General features: G+C 34.6%; 1 long non-coding RNA gene across 5 annotated transcripts; it reads right to left on the bottom strand.

The window, feature by feature from the left end:
• LOC110930615 lies at window positions 1–2,812 on the bottom strand. 5 transcript variants are annotated; one of them, XR_002587940.2, is made up of 7 exons: window positions 2,716–2,812; window positions 2,471–2,594; window positions 2,225–2,308; window positions 1,913–2,029; window positions 839–1,658; window positions 641–744; window positions 1–321 (listed from the first exon to the last, which is right to left on the bottom strand). It is a non-coding gene; the product is annotated as an uncharacterized LOC110930615 (long non-coding RNA). The 5 variants fall into 5 exon arrangements; XR_002587943.2 differs by lacking the exon at window positions 2,716–2,812 and having other exon boundaries at window positions 839–1,036; window positions 1,174–1,658; window positions 2,471–2,709; XR_002587939.2 differs by lacking the exon at window positions 2,716–2,812 and having other exon boundaries at window positions 2,471–2,709.
• Between the last annotated feature and the right edge of the window lie 3,099 nt (window positions 2,813–5,911).

The following is a 5,911-nucleotide window of genomic DNA, read 5'->3' as shown; positions in this document are numbered from 1 at the left end:
AAGGCAATAAATGAATACTCCAATTACTATCCCTGATCTCAAAAATCAAAATACACATATATATAGTATTAGTATACACCATCTGGTCCATCTCAGTTCCTCTGTTTCAAATAAGTGAAGTTCTAATTCAGACAAACTTCCAAATTTCATTAGTGGACCAGATAAGTGCATTATAACACAAACAAAATATGTGCAGTTTTTAGATACTTTTGAGCCACAAAAGACAGCTACAATGCAATGTAGAAAGCTGTCTAGTGGCTAGAACCGCGACGCTAGAACCGTGGCTGGGAGGTGTCATGCCTGATTTTTCCCATCTGTTTCCTACATGGAACGACAAAAAACATATATTAACAGTTTTGGCATTCTAGTTTCATTAAAATCAGAACATATAACTGAATTCGGCTATAATGCAAGTTGCCAGCAAGTGTTTTCCTACAACCATGTAAAAAGAACCACTTATATACAGAAGCACAAGTTTAGCCTAGTTTTTCTAGCTTTGTTTTATTATTTTTATTTTTGATATAAAATGGAGCTGTGATGTGCCAAACCGAGCTGCCTTGAGTTTAAGTCGAGCCCGAGCTCACATATTGTTTAAAAATCGAGGCAACTTATACGCTCAAGATTGTAGATGATTAAATACCTGTATAATGTTTATACCTCAGGTAGATGGACAACCATCATTTTGTTATCCCATATTATTCACTCCACTACTGATTTCTGGTAAATGCAACCCTCCAAACTAATCTGAAATAATGTTAATAAGTTAGTAAACAAAGAAATTAAAGATAAATTAAAGAAATCACGTGTAACAGAAGGGACTAAACTGGTCAGAATTTACCATGATTGAGTAAGCTGTGAACATGCAGTTTTGATCTGATGTTTGCTGCAGCTGCCAAAGCCATTGCAGCTTCATCTTGAATCGTTAGAGCTCCGTAACCACAACCAAGCCTCAGTCTTCCTAATCTAAAGCCACTGATTTAATCCTGAACCCTAAACCGCCACTACTTACCACTGAAAGCATTCAGTAATGTTGCAGCTGATAACACAATTTGGTAACAACTTTCAACTATCAACTCTCCCTCCAAATTCGCCAAAAATAATACAAGTAGAGACAAATCAACAGTTTTCACAAATAATCTCGTTGGAATGGCATATAAAATAGTTGAATCTTACGTGAGCTAGCCGTAAATAAGCACACACACCCGACACCATCGCAGATCTAGTTGGTAATGACCCATGTTGCGCCTATCGGTCATGGTCTTGGCCAGAAAACGGTTTTATCTCCATTGTCTTAGTATACGGCATACAGTGGTGGATCTAGGATTCCGACCAAGCGGGAACGTTTTATAAATAAGCGGTAACGAAATCGAAAAAACGTCAAATTTTTCCAAAATTTACACTAAAAACGTCAAAAATTTTCCGACAAGCGGTAGCGGAGGCAACCCCTTGGTCTAATATATATCCGCCCCTGACGGCATATACTTTCCAACGCCGCCGCCTGAACTTTAATCGCATGTAGCGGCCGATCTAAGCATTTTTGGTCGCTGCTGTTACTCGAGCTTAAAACCACCGCTAATCGCCGCCCTTAGGACATCAAGATAGCCCTATAACTCCTTTAACACCGCCACCACGAGATTCGACGAGTTTCAAACCAAATCCTGCCCCATATACAATGAAAAAAGCATGTAAAAACCTGTACTGGCGTTGCCAAATCCAACTGGTAAAAGAATATCAAAATATCTTCAGTGGCACTCTCACTACGCTCTTAACTCGCATCTGAACTGGAGTCACCCCCCCCCCCCCCCCCCTCTAAAAAACCAGCTCGCTTCAGCCCGAGTACTTCATCGTCCAAATATTTATGCAAACAAAACTAAAAGTACAGATCTAATTTTAAACAAATTCAAACAAACACCTGACCAATGATGATAGCTTTTAGCTGGCCATATGGGGTATAACGATATAAAGAGAGAACTTCCAACCATGTTTCCTCCACCAACAGTACTTCCAGTTTCAGAATCTAACCCCTTACCTAAAAATACAAAAAGAAATAAGTCAAATGGGATGAAAATCAAACTGACTTCTAGTGGGTTCTCTGTGTGCCCTTGTAAGAAACCTCAAATTCAGGATATAAATCCATGTTCATCTTTATGGTTTAAAAAAACCTAAGCCCAAAATTCACAAAATAGGGATTGAATGCAAAGAAGGTAAGGAAAAGAGAACTCACCACTGTGACTGTGAAATCTACACCTCCGGTGAGTGCCGAGAACTCGCCTCTAAGACCGTGAAGTCTACACCTCCGTGAGTGCCTCTGAAAGAAGAAGATAAAATGGATAAAAAGAAGAGAGCAGGGGAAGGGGTGTTGCTATGAATATGCTTCCTAAACGCTCTAATTATGAGAAAAAGAGGAAATCACATGAAGTTTTCAAGAGAACAAGATAAATGAAACACAATTAGGTTTTAACTTTCTTACCGGATAACTTGCTTGATCGATCTAATATCAGATTTGAAGCTTCATGCTTCTAATCATCTCTAATAGAGAGAACCATATGAGTTTGTGTGTAGAGAGAAAACCAGATGAGTTGAGTTGGCCTGAACTGTAAAAAGTGAGATATGAGAAAGTCAATGGATTGCTTTGCTCGGTGGAATTCAAAAGCTAAATATTTGGGGAAATGGATAGATGAAATTCAAAATTTGAATGCTCAAAGCGATGTTTACTTTGGTGTATGGCTGAACTCTTCTTTAGAATCGGAGAAAAGACTAATAGTACATTTTGGGCAATCTCACTCAAATCAGTACTACAAATCAATTGCTACATCAATGGTTGTAACATATGCAGTATAAGTTATACAACTCTTAAATTTTCAACATCCAACTTTCTCTCTCTTATATACATTATATATAGTAATAGATATATATATATATATAAGTAGCTACCTTAGGGGAATTTACGACTCACCGACAGACTAATAGACACTAATACATATTCCTTGGACTAATTAATTAATTAATATTATATCCCGGCCTTGGGTGACGTTTCCCTGCTGATTCAAAGCGTAAGGTTCGAGTGTGTTAGGATTCCGACCCAAATACTACACAAAAATACGCGTGAACACACATAGCTCCTCGTTTGACAATCGAGTCTTTGCGACCCCATGACCTAATATAGTTAGAAAGATATCAAGAGGTAAGTTGATCCTAAACACCACTTCTCTTATCATTGATTCCTAACCTTCTATTTTTTTTTCTTGAGCCATTTTTTTATTTCTTATTTATCCTTTGTAAAAAATCCCACTTTTGGACTTAGCTAGATGTTATCGATGACTCGGTACTAAAACTCATGTATCCTTGGATGACCTCGGTATCTTACCATCACTAGATTAAGCCAGCGATGGGTGCACTTGCCCAACGTGAGTTATAGTGTGATAGTATTTTATGGTATTTTTATAAATATTAAAACTTGAACTAGTGCATAAACTAACCTAAAACCAACTGTCTTTTATAAGCACACCGACACATGTCAAGGAGCAGTACCTTGTGGCAAGGAAGCCGAGGCGTTTTCATTGTTCAAACAAATGAAAGAAGTGGCCTCTGATCGGTTCACTCAAGCAATGGTTCTTGGAGCTTGTTGCAAATTAAAAGATTGAATTCTTGGAACCCAAGCGTACGTATATTTAATCAGAATCAGAATTAGTATGGATCTTTCCATCCCTGTAGCTAATGCTTTAATTACAAAGTATGCTAGATGTGGTAATATTCAGAGTTCAAATAACACGTTTAAATTGATGTCACATAAAGATGTCATATCATGGACAACGAGGATCACATCTTTTTATCAAAACGTAAACATTGAGAAAGCTAGAGAATATTTTGATAAAATGCATGAACGGAATGTTGTATCGTGGAATTCAATGTTAGCAAGATATGTAAATCATGGATTTTGGGATGATGTTCTGAAGTTCTATATTTTAATGAAACAACAAGGAATCAAACCTGATTGTATTACTATTGTAAGTTCAATCGGCGCGTGCCCAAATGCAGCCATACAAAAATTTGATATTGGGTTTGTTGAAGTTGTTGATTTGGTTGAAGGAGTTGGTTTTATGGTGGGTTATAGTATTAATTTGATTTATTAATTAAAAAGCGTGAAATGACAATAATACCCTCATGGTGTTAACCAGAAAAACAAACGTCGTTTGTGTTAAAGGTTGACCCTTATATCAAAATATGAAGTTAAATGTTGTTTTTTTGACTAATTATAAAGTAAAAGGTATAACGTGCAATTTTGATGATACATTATCAGTTGTTTTATACATTTTTTTTTTGAAAATAGTAATTTAAAACGGTTCATTCGTGTGTGATTTATTAGTTAAATGAGATAAATGGTTAAACATGAACATGAAAATATATGTATCTATATTAAACTCTTTTTTATTTTTTTACTAGGTTATAGACCCGTGTATTACACGTGGTTGTATAATCTAAAAAATATAATTCTATAATCTGTTAAAAACTTTATGGAACTAAAGTATTTTTCTAGACATATATATATATATATATATATATAAGAAATGACATTATAATTACAACTTACAAATCTCTAAATACTTCTTTCTACATAATTCCTTTTCAATTCACTCTAAAAACCATCTGGTACTTGGCTTGCCCAAATATGATTTGACCCGTTAGCTAGACATGCCACTTTAGTTACGATAAATGAAAGAACTGAATTACATGAATAAAAGCATCATGTTGCTTCCCTCTTGTGAAGATATTAGAGCTTATCTGGCATTTCTATAAAGTTTTTTAACACTCTAAACAATAATAAAAAACTAAAAGTGTAAAAGATATTATTCTTTCTCTATTTTCTATTCACTTTATTGCTAGAAGGAAGAACATGTGGCCTCCCTGCCTTAGATAAGTGGTTGCGATAGTCAGTGCGCCTGATCATTAATCAATAGTCGATAACCTTAATAATTGATAAAATAGAAGAAAATGTAAAGATAATAAGGTATAAATGAAGAAATGTGAACACAAATAGTAGGTATGGAATGAAAAATTAACTAATTATACATGTTCCCTTGTGTTCATGTGGGTTAAAATTTGCAGAAGTCAAAGAATAGTTTTTATGGAATGGAGTGGTGATTTCGGCCAATCAACCTAGATTTGGTTGATTCGGGTTATGTTTTATCTCCAACAGTCAGAGAATGGACAACATTTCTAAAACATAGCTAAAGTGAAACACGTCGACCCATCAATCAGATTGAACCACCCGGAGTAATTTAGAATGCTTAAAACTTGTAGATCATATTACTAAAATTAGATACTATTTTACTAGTACTGCTTTTATAATCTTTTTAACTTGTTAATTATAGGTAAATATACAAACAAAAATGTGCTGAAGGTTCGACCCAACCATATTTGTTTGGACTTTCAAATTAGAAAATTACCCGATTTGATTCCACCTACCATCTTGAAGTAATATTAAGGAAAAAAAGGATGCATTATGCATAAACTTAAAACAATGTCATTAGCAAGATACATTTTCAAATTCACAATGTCCATGTATTCTTAATGATAAAGCATAGTTAGCTATAAGATACATTTTCAAATTCACAATGTCCATGTATTCTTAATGATAAAGCACAGTTAGCTATTACATCCACTTTTCAAGTTTCTTTCTTCTTCAAAAAAATATATTAGCTTTTAAAAGGTAAAAGAATAATATATATAGTTTCTTGTTAAGTCGACACAAATATAAACATATTCTATTTTTTTATTAAAGAAGGTTATATATGCTTACTTGGTTAAAGACAGAAAATGCACTTCGCACAGGATAGTGGTCATCTATAAAGGCCAAAGCAACTTGTATGTAAGCATAAAATTGAATAAGGAAAACCAAATATTTCATAAG

Source organism: Helianthus annuus, chromosome 3 (genome assembly GCF_002127325.2).
Source record: "Helianthus annuus cultivar XRQ/B chromosome 3, HanXRQr2.0-SUNRISE, whole genome shotgun sequence".
NCBI lineage: Eukaryota > Viridiplantae > Streptophyta > Magnoliopsida > Asterales > Asteraceae > Helianthus > Helianthus annuus.
The sequence above is the reverse complement of the archived record's forward strand: the minus strand, read 5'-3'. Positions and strand labels throughout refer to the sequence as shown.